This window comes from Marmota flaviventris, chromosome 1, assembly GCF_047511675.1.
Source record: "Marmota flaviventris isolate mMarFla1 chromosome 1, mMarFla1.hap1, whole genome shotgun sequence".
In the NCBI taxonomy this organism is placed as follows: domain Eukaryota; kingdom Metazoa; phylum Chordata; class Mammalia; order Rodentia; family Sciuridae; genus Marmota; species Marmota flaviventris.
This window is the reverse complement of record NC_092498.1, coordinates 213217412-213234824: the sequence shown is the minus strand read 5'-3', so window position 1 is coordinate 213234824 and position 17413 is coordinate 213217412. Positions and strand designations below refer to the sequence as shown.

The 17413-nt window shown below is 35.8% G+C and overlaps 1 pseudogene; it reads right to left on the bottom strand.

Moving 5' to 3' along the window:
• Positions 1-4862: 4862 nt before the first annotated feature.
• Positions 4863-5372, bottom strand: LOC114082120 (vesicle transport protein GOT1B pseudogene; annotated as a pseudogene).
• Positions 5373-17413: the final 12041 nt, after the last annotated feature.

The window sequence follows — 17413 nt, the reverse complement described above, 5'->3', positions numbered from 1 at the left end:
CTATGTTGTTTGGACAGCTTTTTAAAATGAAAAGTTAGAGAAAATGAAATAAGTATGTCATCTAGTATTGTGTCTATATTTTGGACAAAGCAATATACAATATACAGACCTTATACCTCTTATACAGACCTCACATTTGACCATAAATCCCATATCCTGTTTTTTTTTTTTTTTTTTGGTGTGTGTGTGTGTGTGTGTGTGTGAGAGAGAGAGAGAGAGAGAGAGAGAGAGAGAGAGAGAGAGATACCAGGGAATGACCCCAGAGGAGTTTAACCACTGAGTCACATCCCCAGCTGTTTTGGGGTTATTTTTATTTTTATTACAGACAGGGTCTCACTGAGTTGCTTAGGGCTTCACTAAGTTGCTGAGGCTGGGTTTGAACTCACAATTCTCCTGCTTCAGACTCGGAGTCACTGGGATTACAGGAGTACGCCACTCCACAAACACTTCATTTTTACATAAAATACAACCAACAATTTTTAGATTAAAAAAAAAATATTTACAGGAGCACAGTTCACAATAGCTAAGATATGGAGCCAATCTAGGTACCTTTCAACAGATGAATGGATAAAGAAATTACTCAGCCATAAGGAGAAGGACTTTATAACATTTGCCAGTAAATGGATAGATCTGGGAACTATCATGTAAGTGAAATAAGCCAATCCCAAAAAACCAAAGGTCGAATGATTTTGCTGATGTGTGGAAGCTAAACCACAATAAAGTCAGGGAGGAGAAGAGAAGTTTAATAGATTAGACAAAGGGGAATGAAAGTAAAGGAGGAGGGATAGGAATAGGAAATACAGTGCAATAAATCTAACATAATTTTCCTATGTATACATATGAAAATACCTAAGTGAATCCCACCATCATGTATACCCACAAGGATGGGGTCCTAATTAGAATAAGCTATATTCCATCCATCTTTAAATAATTATATCATAATGGATTATACTGTCATAACTAAAAAGAACCAATAAAAATAAATAAATAAATAAATAATAAAATGGAAAACAAAAATACCCTTCCTTCATTGAGAAAAAAAAATCATTCTAATTAAAGGTAATTGAAAAACAGTCAAACATAGATTATTTTATTCTAAGACAATGATATGAATTTCCTGGATGCAGAATATTTATAAAAACTCTGTGAGAGCTAAGACCATGTTATTGGAATTCAAAAAAAGTTGAAAGTTCATAAGCACACTTTCATTTGCCAGTTATATTCATGGATTTCCATAATTCTTTCAGGTTAACATTTCATTCTTTCACAGAAAGAGGGTTTCATTCAAAAACGTAGATTATCTTTTTTAAATCATTTTATAACCCTAACCTTGGCTTTAGTGGACTTCAAATTTTGATGAATATGCACATAATCATGAAGCATCACTGATCACACACTAGCGTGCAGTGCATCTGTCAATAATTCAACAATAACAAATTTAAAAAACACTTCTGAAATGTTTTGTTATCTGTATCAACACCATACAAATATAAGGAAACATCTTGTACATAAGAACACTTTTGCTATTTTCTATTTTGGCAGGCTTTTTTGTTTTTAGGTTTCGCTCTTTATTTTTTGTTGTTGTTGTTGTTATTTGGTTTTGCTTTGTTTATTTGTATTCCATATTGTCCTGGTAATATCAGTTCTTTTTATCATAAATCCTATTATTTACAAATAAAGAATTTAACACCTCAAGATATGTCTCCATCAGGTTTGAAACTCAGCCTTCTTAACCTAGTTAAAAGAATTTCATGCTAATACTTCCCATGAAGGCAAGATTCATTGACTAGTACCATGAGGGAGAGGCCTACAGGAGCTAGAATTAGTATAGGAGAAAAACAGAACTTTCAGAATTCCTGGACCCCATCCCAGAACCAAAACATAAACTTAGTCCTCTAAGCTGAAACTTTGCATATTGGTATCATTCCAACTGACATGTTGCCCCAGTGATGAGGAAACAATGATCCTAACAGTTCCTCCTTTTTTTTTACCATCTCCCACAGAACTTATTGGGCAGTACTGCATTTCTGCTGGGGCATTACCAAAGAGTATGGATCCAGTGGTCCTCTCCTGCTTAGTGTGTGATGAAACCTCAGGCTCTGTACTCAGGACTTGAAAAAGGCTCAAATTTATGAAGATGCCAATGAAGACAGTAGACAATGCTGTGGAGCCACTACACTGGAACTGGCAAAATAAAGGGCTAGAAGCACAGGCTAATTAGTTCAGTTGTGCAACCTTGGAGGCTCAATGCACAAAGTGCCTAATTAGCTAATAGGTCCATGATAATTCAATCTCTGAGGACTTGTTAATATTAAAGGAAACAGAAAAAGAGAAAAGTAAAAGTACTTGGTCTGACTTCCAAGTTGTTGTATCTTTATGTAAAACTCAGACTACTTTTTCTTCACTATAACAATCAAATATGGGATTTGGTATCTGTCAACTCATTGTATTAATCTGAAAATATATGGAGAATTAGGTTTCTTGTTCCAAGAATCTCACACTATTTTCATTCCTATATGTCTCTAAGGAGAACTTCATATTTCAATTCATTTTTTGCTTTTCTTGGTTAGGTACTTTACGTACTGAAGATATATGGGTTTTTTACTAGTCCAACTGAATCTTGGTTCTTTTTTCTCTAATGAAATTACATTGATACATTATAAAACCACTGATGTTTACATAAGTTTTTGATAACATACTGTATTTAAATACTCCAGGAGCAGGGCTTGGGCTGTAGTTCAGTGGCAGAGTGCTTGTCTAGCATGTATTTGATCATTAGAACCACATAAAACAAATAAAGATACCTGTCCATCTAGAACTACAAAAAAATTTAATAAAATTAAATAAATAAACAAATACTCCAGGAGCAGCAGGAGAAAATTATATTTTAATATTAATTTCTCTTTCTAACCAATATTAATTATTGTACATAATTAAAATGCCATGTAATATTTGGACTCAGGTATACATTATGTAATGTCAAATCATAGTGAACATATCTCTTCACACATCTGTCATTTCTTTATGGTGAAAACATTTAAAATTATTTCCTGTAGCTTTAAAAAATTACAGTATATATTTTATTTGCTACTCTCAAACTAGAAAACTCTGTAATTAATCCTTACCCATCACTCCCTCCTAATCTTCAAGGCCTCTGATAACTATCATGCTACTATCAACTTCTGAGACCACCTTTCTGAATGATATCAGGTGGTGCTTGTCTTTATAGTCTGGCTTATTTATTGTCTTCCCATTCCATCCATTTTGTCTCAAATGGTAGAATGGCATCCTTTTATGGCTGAATAGTATTCATCGTGTGTATGTCCAACATTTTCTGTATCCATTCATCCATTGATGGACAGTTAGGTTATTTCCATTCCTTGGCTAGTATGAATTGTGCTTCAGTAACAATGGGAGTTCAGATGTCTCTTCAACAGATGTATTTCATTTCCTTTGGGTACATACACAGCAAATGGATTGCAGAATAATATGGTGGTTCTATTTTTAATTTTTTTAGGAAAACGTCTTGTGTTTTCCACAGTAGAAAGCCTGATGATTTCTTTCTATTCCCAGAAGTAACTTCCCATCAATTCTTCCATGTTCTCATTGCTGAAAGGGAGTCACTAGGTTCATGCCATACATCATGGAAGTCACACAAGGGCATAAAAACAAGGAGGTAAGGTCATTGGGAGTATCTTAGCCCCTGCCCACCTCATCTTCTATCAGAACATTTGGCTTGATACAAAGAAAAGTTTAATGCATACCTAATGGATATGGGACAAAGTATGCTGTTTAGCTGTACATTGATAAATTATAAAAGGAATAATTAACTTATTTTGAGGGGATCCCAAATGGCAGATATATAGAGATAGATATGATAGGAAGAAGCTGAGTATATTCAGGTGTTTAGAATACCTGGTCTGTACAAAATGTATTATTAAACCAAAGTCATTTCATATTAGATGGAGGGATAAAATACTAGGGTTATAGCCAAGGATGAATTTACAGCACATGAAAAATGAAAACCAAAGACAGTTTTATTTGCATAGCAAAATGCTTATTTTCACTTCTCCCTCCCATGATCAGTATCCTTGAAAAAAAAAGAAACACTAAAACTTTTTTCATTATATATTGGATGTTCACTTGAGAGTTTTCTGACCATATACTTTTATACACTTTGAGACTTTTTTTCTAGAAAGGAAAGAGTTGATAAATGAACCCTTTATTCTATGAGTTAATATTGGACATACTATTGGTAGAGGAGAATAGATCCCATTATTCATGTTTTTTTCAGAAGAACCATAAAAATTTTATTTTAACTCCATGTTTACAAAAAAATAGTGATTCATACATGAACTGGGTTTTCACTGGGCTTAATACATTAAAATGACATATTCCAACCCTACTCATGCATTACTTTCAAAGATACAGCACAACTGGAAATAGAGTTTTCATCACAGTGGACATTTCTAAAAAGAAAATGCCTATGGGTGCTCCTGAGCCCTCAAAACAATAATAATAGTAGTAAAAACAAAAGAAACCAACACCACAGTTCTCTAAGAATGGTTGTGTTCTACACATTGTGGAAAGATAATAAAAATAGCCTTCTAGAGTTTCAATATGCTTCATAACATGGATTTCATCTCCCTTAGTTTGCTTGCTGCCTTCTTAGATCACTTGACTAGAAGCCTGTTTTCATTGCTTCTGTACTAATTGCTGTTGGTCTTTGTAGGCTACATGTTTTAAGCTTTTGTAAAGAACATTACAAGTTATTTGATGTAATTTAATTTTGTACTGAATGTTCTTCAAAGAATTTTATAAACAATACAACATTTTGAATGAGTCTTCAAATTCTCTTGTTGTTAAACAATATTGTTGCTTTTTCCAACTTTATCTATAAATGATCTAATTCCAGGTAAATTTAAGAGGGATCCAAGAACTGGCATTCTTCTAATAAAGCCAACAACACAGAAAAGAAGCCCCTGAACAAGTTAAAGAATCCATAAATGTCAAAGATCCTGCCTCTCAAAGGCCAACCAATAAGAACTACAAATACACCACCAAGGAAAAAGCCTGTAGCTTTCATTTTATGTTTTTGGAAGAAGAATCTGAATGTTCTTTCTAAACTGATTATAAAAGCCTAGCCAGTCACAAACAAAACATTTCCAATAGCCAGTAGTACTTTGTCAAAAAAAGAGAATCATTCCAAACAACAGGAAAAACTGTTAATCCCATTTCAATTTTCTGGGTGTCTGTTAAGGAGATCATGGTTGTAGTGGTAAGGGCAGTGGAGGCAGCAACTTGAAATGCCCAGTGTGGAAAGTTGAGTAGGGAGAAAAGAAGGCAGGAAGCATCCCAGGAGAGCTGTCACATCTTCCGGAAACATCCACTGTTCATAATTTTAAACCATACATTTCTCTCAAAAGTTGAGAAATTAGAGAACCGGGCATGGAGACACACACCTATAATCCCAGCAAAAATGGAGGCTAAGGCAGAATCACAAGTTTAAGGGTAGCCTCAGCAATTTAGTGAGGCCCTAGCAATTTAGCCAGAACCTGTCTCCAAATAAAAAGTGCTGGGGATGTCACTCAGTGATTAAGCATCTCTGGGTTCAATCCCTGGTACCAGAAAAAAAAGAGTTGAGAAATTAATCTATGGAAGGTCTCATGGTCCTGGGAAGAAATACCACATTGAATATGAATGTAAAAATATCTTAAGTTTCTCCTCTGAAACAGTGGATAATTTACTTGATGTTATATAAGGTAAAAGTGTGCCTATCTCTGCCCTACTCTATAAGACTTTGGATATATAGATAAATGACATTCAGTTTATGCTTTAAACTGCTTACGTTTAAAGAAGAATCCTCAATGACATTTCTTAAATTCCCTCTATGAACAGAGAATAAATTTCATAGGTATCTGAGCAAAAATTTGCATTTTAGAGCCATTCAGTGTAGCCATTCCAATGTCCTTGCTGATCCTCAATTTGAGAAAGCAATGCTCCCAATAGTATCTCCAGCATCTCTGTGTGCCTCCCAATACTCACTCACTGAACTAGGCTTCCTTCCTAATGAGGTGGTCTTGCTAATAGTGCTACTGAAATTCATTCCCTCTTCACATCTAATGAGCAGTGAGAACTGAGGATCTTTCCTCATGAATGACAGGAGTCATTCCCCAGAAACAGGAAGGGGCCTCCTAATACAGATGACTCTGGAAAGAGACAGAGGTGTGATTTCCACTGAACCGGAACCAGCATTCTGAAAATCTGAAAGAACAGGTTGATATTTACTGTTGTATGGTCTTAATCATGCTGTGTGATCAAGAGTGCTCTTGATGTTGTTCTGTAGGCACCACAAGATTATGGATCTACCCCTCTTCTTTCCAGCAAGTTTCAAAACCCATCAAATCACCATGTTTGCATTCAAAATTTCCTGTCACATGTGAAGAAGTAGCTCTGTATTTGGTATTTCAGCAGATACCACCATGTAGCTCCTTTCCATGTAGTATGGAAAAAATGACCCTAGTTTCTCTCCTACTGGAAGGATTCCTCCAATGATGTCTCAATACACTGCAATCATTCTGTATTCAAATTCAACAAATGTCCTCATAGATTCTTATTTTTGCTTATCAAGTAATTGCTCATTTCACTCCAGAAACCTTTTTCTTATGTCTTTTTATGGGTGTTACCAGCAAACGAAGTCTTTTTTAAATTTTAAATAATTTATTTATTTCTTCTATTCTAGGATCCAATCGAAGTTCACATGTTGCCTTTAGTTATCATGACTTGTTGAACTTCAGTCTGGGACAGTTCTTCAGCCTTTATCTTTTACAACCCTGACATTTTTTATGAGTCAGAGTTTATTTTAAAAGGATGTCCATCAATCTGATGTTTTATACTATAATCTTTGTAGGGTCTTACACCTCTCAGAATTAAACACACACACACACACACACACACACACACACACACACACACACGACACATTTGGCAAGAAATTAAAGGAACCCAGAAGCAGTACATTTCAAGAAGCACTTATTAGCAAAAACATCAGCAGACAAGGCCTGTTTAGCAGATATGGACTGTCTTCTTAAATAATAATTTTCTCCTGATTATAAAAGCAGAAAACAAGCATTAAAGGCCTCTCCCCTGTTAATCACCTGCACTTTCTCCCATCCTAGGAAGAAGGCCTCCACCAGAATAAAAGCCCCACCACATCACAAAGTGCTCATTTGCAGGTGCTATTTCATGAAATAAACTTTTAGCCACAGAAACATCAATGAGACAATTAAATATTAAGTGCCAAACCTTAATTCCTCCACAGAGACACTAAATTAACAACATATATGGACCAAGTTGCCTTCGTGAGAACTCCAAGAACTAGTTAAGAGATATTAGCACATCGTGGAAACACAAATTCAGGAAGAGGTGAATAAAAATGGACAAGAAATGTTGTATTTGCCCATAACGGACCTACCCCCTCCCAGAAGCAGCATGGCACAATCAGGAGAAAATTCCCAAGTTCTGCCTTGAAAGAAGAAGGAGAAGGTGGAATATTCATGTAAAGTTGTATCTTTCTAGTAGGCTTATGCCTTGCCTGACTTAGAGCACTAAAGAGAAAGATACACAGAAAAATGTTAAGGCTCATACATTAACAGAGAGACTGTAGTACCACAAAGAGATGACAGGTGGGACAAGAGATGATGGGCTCTGAGAACAAAGGCAAACCTCTTTCATGGTGAAAATTACACAAAATTACAATTTTCTCTGGGAGAAAATTCATTCTCTGAAAAAGTTTGAGAATTTCTAGGCTTTTTTATTGGCAGGGCAGGGGGACGGGGAGAGCCTTTGGGGATTAAAGCCAGGTCCTCCCATATGCTGGGCAAATGCTCTATCACTGAGCTACATCCCCAGCCCTAAAATTTCTAAAGTCTTCCACTACATGAAATCAATCCATAAAAACTGTGAGAAGTAGCTATTTTCTCAAAAGCCAAATACTCAACAAAGAGAATAAGGCATGCAAAAAAAAAAAAAAAAAATATGGAAACATGGAACAACCAGAGAAATAAATTAAATATTAATAAACTTACTGTGAAATATTCTTTAAAGAAATTAGATCTATGATTTATCTGACAAAAATACAAAACATCCATCTGAAGGATAGTCAGTAAGCTAAAAGAGAATACAGACAACAAAATCAGGGAAGCAATGCATGAACAAAATGAGAATATTAGCAAACACCTATAAATTATTAAAAAGCAACAAAAATTTTGGAGTTGGAGAATCAATAAGTAAATTGAAATATTTGATAGTGTCATAATAGACTCAATCAAGCAGGGAGACATAATCAATGAACTTAGGAACTCATCATTTGAAATTATTGAATCAGTGAAGCAAAATAAAAAGGAACAAATAAAAGTGAAGAGATTCTATTAAGCTGAATTTTTTTGCATTAGGGGAATTTCAGAAAGGGAATAGGGTGGAAGAGATAGAGATTCAACTTTTTAAAATAATGATTGAAATTTTAAATTTCTCAAATTTGAAGAATAGACATACATATCCAAACACTAAATAAACTCTGATAAATCCAAAGACACCCATAATGAGATATATTGCACTCAAATCATCAAAATTCACAAAGATTGAACCATGGTAGCATCAAGGAAAAGCAATTCACCATGTACAAGGAAGATCCTAAAGGATTATCAGCAGATTTCTTAGTAAAATCCTTGGGCATTTTAAAAAGTCTCAAGCTCAAGCGACACGCCAGTTCAATAAATCAGAATGTCTGGTGGTGAGACTCAGGCATCAATGTTTTTAAAGATCCCTTAGTGCTTCCCATAAAGGCAATCTGGAGGACCAGTAATACACATCCTAATAGATAACCTGCACAAATAAATTTTTGATAAATGCAAATTTTATATGATAAAGACACAGAAGCTACTGAAAATATGTTAATTAAAATAAATTTTAAGTATATAAAAAGAGAGTTGCTCATCTTTCTGAGATTCTTGGATAATTAATAATAAAGTACAGAAGTTTGCATAAGTATAATAGAATTCAGAAATGCATGAGTAAGCTTTACAAAGAATACAGAAACTCCCACAGTTTCAATAAAGACAGTTTTTTTTTTAAAAAAAAAAAGGCAATATTTAGATATGAAATAGGAGGAGAAATGAAAACCACAAGAGCTTAAAAATGAAGTGATGAAGAAGATGAGTTTTGCAGGCCTAGATGTTTCCTTTTTTGCCTTTGCAAACTAGCACTGCAAATAGATGACACAGGTCCTGAGACTAGACTATTTTTCTGAAGAGCCTCCACATAGCCCTCTTGATGTCCTTGTTCCTAAGGCAGTATATGAAAGGGTTAAGCATAGGGGTGACTACAGTGTATGCTACCAAGGCCACTGCACCCTTCCTAGGAAAAAGTGAGACAGCTGAACTGAGATACACCCCAAGGCCTGTCCCATAAAATAAGCAAACAACTGGCAGGTGAGACCCACAGGTAGAGAAAGCTTTATATTTCCCACCTGATGATGGAACTCTCAGAATAGATGAAACTATTTTATAGTAAGAGAAGAAGATCCCTGAGATAGGAAGAAAAACAGAGATGGCACCAACAAAAAACATGACTATGTTATTGGTAAATGTATCAGAACAGGCAAGGTTGAGGAGCTGAGAAGGGTCACAGAAGAAATGAGAAATCTCCACATTCTTGAAGTATGTAAGTTGTAACACCATTGAATTATGCAGCTGGGAGACCAAAAGGCTGATGAGAACTGACAACAAAACCAAGGAGCCAAAGGCAAGGGTGCATTAAGACCTGGTTGTGTAGTGGATGGCAAATGGCTAAAAACCTGTCATAGGCCATTACAGTTAGAAGCAGACTATCCAAACATCCAAAAAGCATAAAAAAGACATCTGAGTCAGGCAGCCTGCATAGGAGATGACTCTGCTATGTGTTTGGATGTCCACAATCATCTTTGGGACTGTGGTAGAGGTGAAATTGATGTCAGCCAAGGACAGGTTGGTGAGGAAGAAGTACATGGTGGTGTTGAGGTGGGAGTAAGAGTTGACAGCCAGGATGATGAGCAGGTTCCCAAGCACTGTTACAAGGTACATGAACAGGAACAGTCCAAAGAGGAGGGGCTGAAGTTCTGGATCCTCTGAGATGCCCATGAGATGGAATTCTGAAACACATGTTATATTTTGTGATTCTATATTGCAGGGATACCTTTTGAGAAGGAAAAAAGGGTTAAAAAAAGTAAAAAAGCAAACCAGCACACAGCACTGTCTATTATTTTGGATTAAAGCAATTCACTGGTAAAGTCCTTTTGTTTGAGTGCCATATACCCTCAGCAATATTTCTTAGTTGTGACACACCCAAACCTCTTAGAACTCTGTCATCGTTTATTTTTGTGGTATTCATCTTTTTCTATACACATCAATCTTAAAGACACTCAACTGAAGCATATTTTAAAAGCAAAAGCATTAGAGATAAATATGAAATTATGGTAAAATATTCTTTTAAGAAAGAAACAAAGATAATTATCCTTTCACCTTTAAGAAAAAGACCATTCTAATTAAAAGAAAGTAAAAACTATTTTATTCAAATACAATGCAAGAAATTCTCTTGTTATATAATATTTATAAGCTCTATAAATGCTAATACCAAAGTATCTGGATTCTAACTCAAAACCAAATATTCATAATCATAAAGCAATTTGTGTGCCAGTTATTGTCATGGATTTTCATCCTTTTTTGGCCTTCTGACTTTGCTTCTTTATGGAATTAAGTGCTCACTCAAAACTGTAGGATGTATGTTTTTAATTCTTCTCTAATATAACATCTAACCTTGGCCTGATATACTTCAAATTTTCACAAACATGTTTTGGTTAAATATACTAAATCATACAGCATCACCAATCTCATAGATGTCATCAATGTATAATAATACCCAAATCATTAAATACATAATAATTACCATTTAAGAAATATTTTCTAATAATTCTCATTTTATTCAGTATTAACTTATCAATCCTATGCAATCTCAAGGAAACATCTGGTATTTCATACTTCTTTGTGTTCTCTCACTCTCTCTCTTTTAATTTTGTGATGGCTTGGTTAAAATACTTAAAGGGATTCCTTTTATTTCATTGACAAAATATAGTCATGTGTTTGGGGGTTATAGAGCAATATTAACATATGGGTACAAAGTAATTGGATCAAGTTTAAATGAATTTCTAATCTTAAGCATTTGGAAATGTTGTGTCCTCATGAAATCCAACCTCCTTGCTGATGGTTGAGGAATTTAGGGCCATGGGTGACCCAAACCCAGGCCTGACACATAGGCTTCTTACGCCTAATTAACAGATGTTCACTTCAATCTTTCCTGATACAGAAATTTCAGTTCTCTTTCACCAGATCCCTGAGGGCAACTGTAGTCCTCATTTCTCTGAAGTAGGTAAGTTGTAACACCGTTGAATTATGCAGCTGGGAGATCAAAAGGCTGATGAGAACTGACAACAAAACCAATGAGCCACAAAGGCATATCACAGTATGATTTAATTTCAGAGAAAATACAAAAGGGAAAAAAGAACAGACAGGTGAATGTAACACCTGGAGAGTTTCCACACTGTAAAATGAAAATCATAGCTGAACTTACCTTACAGTGATGTGTTTAAGAAATTGGGTGAAATGAAACAAAGTGCTTAGACCAGTGATCATCAATACTAATTGATCATTATACTTATCTATGGGTATTTAAAATATACTGATGTTCTGCCATAGCTTAGAATGAATTAAATAATTATCTCTGTATATAGGGTTCTTAGTGGTCCAGGACCAAGAATCAATGTCTCAGAATACTGCCGCACACTAGAAAATGTTCTATTAATAGTATATATGTTATTATCATCATTAACACTTACTAACTATATTAAAAATATAAACAATTCAATATTTGCTTCAGAACTTCTATTTATAGAAATCTGAAATATTACCAATAAAATCTGAGTTTTCTTATATCTATGCATAATCCCATTCTTCTATACATCTGTCCCCCAAATGCAAACACTGTCAGGAATTTGGTAAGTATATTTTGTCCATGATTTTCTAACATTAGTATTGATTTGTTTATGTGTAATTCTCTTGAAAATCTAGGTAACCAATATACTACTCTATATTACATCTAACATTTTAATAAAATACTGAATTAAAGTCTTTCTGTGAAGTACATATATTTAGATATAACATTTCAATGCATTACATTGCCTGAAGATTGAATTTCATTTTATTTTTTTAATTTCTCATGACAACAATCCTATGAAAATTCTCACACTTCTCTTATCACACAAGTGAGAATTTGTATATGATGTGTGCCTGCAGGATAGCTGTTTTGAGTTGTAAAAAAGATGTATATTCAGGTGCTAGCAAACAATTTCTTTTATTAAGATATCAAATGAAGCAAAGCTCAGTGGCACACACCTGTAATCCCTGTAACTCAGAAGGCTGAGGTAGGAGGATCACAAATTCAAAGCCAGCCTCAACAAGTGAGGCCCTAAGGAACTTAGTGAGACCCTGTCTCTAAATAAAAAATAAAAGCATCCCTGGGTTCAATCCCCAGTACAAAACAATACAACAACAACAAGAAAGATATCAAATAAGAAATATTCTTGAAGTCTGTCTAATATAATCACTCCATGAGAGTTCTCATCTTATATAGGAAATAATATTTCCATGTCTCAGATGTCCAAACTTGGTTGTAAAATTGCATTATTATTCATTTTAAAAATTACATACTTATGTCAGAAATGCCTCTATAAACCACAGTTCACGCTGCCACTTCTCAGATGAACTCACTGAATTGCAAGAGAAAGAATCAATGCTTCTGCCTTGGGTTGTTCATCTGTGCTTGAGGAGGTTTTACAAGAAAAACTCTAATTTGGCTCACATGAGGAAACAAAGTCCTGAAAGTACAGTCAATAGACCACGGTCTGAGTCCAATTTCTTTTTCTAACACTCACACTTTAGTACGTATAAAGAACTCTCCCCTTCTCTGTACTAGCTTTCCTTGTCTGTAAATGGGGAGAATAATACTAAACTCTAGAGATGTACAGTGCCTAAACTTAATAAATATTTGTTCATTATTTTGTAAACAGAATTTGAATCATCATTGGAATTTATTCCAGGCTTATTCATAAAGTACAATCCTATACAGTTTTCATGCCCTTTTGTTGTTTATATGGTACAGAAGACAAGTCTCTCAGGTCTCAGGCACTATAGCCCAAGAGAATTAAAATAGAAAGTTCTATTCCTTTCAAGTAAAAGAACAATAATGTTTTTTACCTGGGAGTGGTCATTGTAGATGAAATTAAGTAAACTATATAGAGTCAGGCACTTGGGAAAGTTTAATAAAGATTCATGACATCATCATTATAGTCATCTTTGTTCTTATCTTCATCCTGACCTTCATGATCATTTTAGAGCACATAAGAGACAGTTTAGAGAGATCCATTTCTTGTGCTAATGAGAGAGATACCCACCAGAGCTAGAACTAGTGTGAAAGAGAACAGAACTCCTCTCAGTCTTGGATCCTGATCAGAACCAAGACTATAAACTAGAATAGTGGTCACAGAGGGTGGGAAGGGTAGGGAGAAGTGGGAAAGAGGGAGATGGGATAACAGGTACTAAAATACATTTAGCTAGGAGGAATAATTTTTAGTGTTCTATAGCACAGAAGGGTAGGCAAAGTTTACAGAAATGTATTATATATTTTATAAAGAACGAGAAGAGAGGCATTTGAATGTTCCCAACACAAAGAAATAAGAAATATTTAAGGAGATATAAATGCTAATTATCCTGGTTTGATCATTACATATTAAATACATGTATCAAATTATCACACTGTGCTCCATAAACATATATAAAATTATTATGTCAATTAATTTTTAATTTAATTTTTTATTTCATAGGCCTTTGAGTCAAAACTTTGTATTTGGGGGGCCTCCTATCTGGATACTCCAACTTCTTGTGTAGGTAATGAGGAACTGATGCTCTCTGAGTCCCTTCTGCATCCAGTTTCTTCCACCACACTCACCAGTCAGAGCTGTCATGCTGGGGCATGACCAAGGAGTGATGATCCATTGCCTCTCCCCTGCCTGGTGAGTGGTGAGGAATCAGGCTATATCCTCAGAATTGGCAGGAGGACAGACTCATGAATGGACCTCCAATGTAGACAATGACTCTGGAAAGAGGAGACACACAGAACCAACTGGACTGGGACCAAGAAGCTGCAGGACATAGGTCGATTGTTTATAGTTGTATGGGTGGGTCTGAGAGCTCTATAGGCAGAGCTCATAATTAGTTAAATTGGTTCATGTAATGCTAATCTCTGAAGATTCGTTAATATTAATGGAACAGAAGCATAGGGAAAGTTGGCTACTCCCCTCTTATAACTCTGAAGCTTCATAAATCTCAAACTCACTTTTTAAGTTTAAACAAAATCAAGAGTTTAATCTCATTAAAAGCATGCAAATTACCAAGAATTTTTGAGAAAATTATATCTGTATTGAGAATCAGATATCATAATTATCTCAAGTTAATACTTTTGCCTCTAGAATGAACTGACAGAGGTGTCTCAAATCTCCAACAATAATCACATTATTAGACTTCAAGTGTCCAAATCCCCCTTGCAAACACACCCCATAAAGCAGGAAATTCCATGGGACTACTCCTAGTAGCTGAGGACAAAGACCAGACTCTCTTGGATAAGGCTAAATTTTCACTACACACATCACAACTTGGGCTTCAAACAAGACTCTCTTGGAGCAAAATGAGCATAGTTGTTGGAACATCTACCTTCAGCATACCTTTTATGTAACAAATAAACCCTATCAGTCTGAGTGTGCCTATCATTTGGAGAAGCCAGTATTGGGTTGAGATAGATTGTTTTAAAAAATAACCAATCTGCGCTGGGTGTGGTGGCATACACCTATAACCCCAGTGATTCAGGAGGCTAAAGCAAACACTGCAAGTTTGTGAGGGCCCTCAGCAATTTAATGAGACCCGGACTCAAAATAAAATTAAAAACGGCTAGTGATGTAGCTTAATGGTAAAGTACCTTGAGTTCAAGCCCTAGTAACAAAAAAAAAAAAAAAAAAAAAAAAAACAAAACAAAAAAAAAACTAATCTGTCTAGTAAATACTTTATATACATTTCATTTATTTGCACTAATGTACTTATCCCTCCCACTTAATTTAATGCTATTTGTACCTGCAATAAACTTGTACAAAACTAACTTAGCTGAAAGTTAACTAAATTCAGTTCTAAGCATTCTAAATCCTGGCACTAAGGTTGTAATGGATTTCCTTCACTAAACAATCCATTTATTCATTCCTATACCCTCATCTCTTTCTTTCTGTTTTTCCCCCTTCCTCACTCCCTGCCCTGGTCCACTTTTAGTTTTGTTCATACTTTTTCACCTTTGGAAGGGACATTAGTTTTGGTTAATATTCTGGTCCAGATTGCCAGCAATAAAACTAGTCTAGCAAGTTCCTACCATTATGTCCACTCCCATTTATATGGGGGAAAGTTACATAGGTACAAAATTTGAGAGCTATCATGACTACTAGGCAATAAGGGAGAGTCACCATGAACCCTAACTTTGTCAGATGGGTGAACACAGGGTTCACCTACTCAAGCCCTAGGAATTTTGACACAGAGGCCTAAAGCTCTGCCTAAAAGTTTTTGCCTTGGAATCACCCCTTCTTCTGGTGCCCAAGGTTTCACCTATGGTCCTACCAGGGCTACTGCATTGAATAAGAAAAAGAAAGTTGAAATAATCTGGAGAAGAATTATAGATTTGTGCCAGCATTCTCTCCTTCCCTTCTCCTCTTCCCCAGATCCACAAGAAAAGCAGGTGAATCTATCTAGTTGGGAACAAATCTCAGGGTGGAATGTGAGCTCACACTCGCAAAGGCCCTTCATGCCTTTATCTCTGCCTATTTTAGACAACTCAAGTTATTTCAATTGCCCATCCTACTTTTCTATTAGACCTACTGTAGTTTAGGTAAGTGTCCCCCAAAGGCCCATAAAGTCCCCAGACCACCACCATTGGGAGGCGGTGGAATCTTTAAGCAGTGGGGTCTAATTGGAGGTCTTCAGAACGTGGGGTGCATGCTCACAGGGGATAGTTTGACCCCAGACTCTTCTTCTGTTTACCAATCATGAGGTGAATGGCTTTCCTTGACCACATACCCCTCCATAATATGCTACTTCCTACAGTCCCAAAAGCAACAGAACCAACTGATAATGGACTGAAAATTCCAACACTGTGAGCCAAAACCAAATTTTGCTCTTTATAAGTAGCTTGTCATTTGTTATAGTGATGGAAAATAACACAAAACTGTTAGTCTGAGGACGAAAGTGTGTTTCTTGGTATGAGGAATGAGACAGAGGGGTCCAAATTGGTGCCTTGTCTTCTGTTCTAGTTCTTTTATGGTACTCTGAACATTCCCTTTTACCATCTAGTAAGCAAAGCCCAGTCCAGAGTTAAGTTTCTATTCCTGTCAGGAAAACTTATGTTCTACAGTTGGATATAAATCCAACTCACCAGCCATGTGCAGGGCCGTCCTCCTAAGGATTCTGTCCCCTAACCATATGCAGCCTCTTTCTCTCTTGTTGGCACACAGAATGTTCATATGGGCACTCTGTATCTCAGAGGTACAAGAAAAATATGTCTACCTTCAGGTCATGTATACACTGCTGTTGCCCCATTTTGGTCAGGTTTTTCACTACTGTGACTAAAAGACCCTATCAGAAAAATTGTAAAAGAGTAAAAGATTGAGGGCTCACAATTTCAGAGGTCTCACTTTATAAACAGAAGGCTCACTTTCACAAGGCTCAAGGTGTGGCAGGACATCATGGAGGAAGAGTGTGGCAGAGGGAAAAAGCTCACATGGTGATCAGGAAAGAGAGACAGTCCACTCTTCAGATACAAAATATATATGCCATAGCCATGCCCCCAGTGAACCACTTCCTCCAGGCACACCCCACCTGCCTCTAGTTACTACTCACTTTAACCCATCAGGAATCAATTCACTGATTAGGTTAAACTTTTGACCTAAACATTTCTCCTCTAAATCTTCTTCCATTGTCCCACACATGAGTTTTGGAGGACACCACATCTAAATCATAACTTTCTGCTCCTGGTCCGCAAAAGCTCACTGTCATCTGACAATGCAAAACAGATTTAGTCCACTCCCAAGAGTCACCATAGTCTCAACTGTTCCAAGATTCCTCAAAGTTCAAGTCCAAAGTATTATGAAGCTCAAGGCAATCTTGCATTGTAAGCTCCTGTAAAATTAAAAGCAATTTACAAGTATCCAATATATAAAGGTATACAGTAAATATAAAAA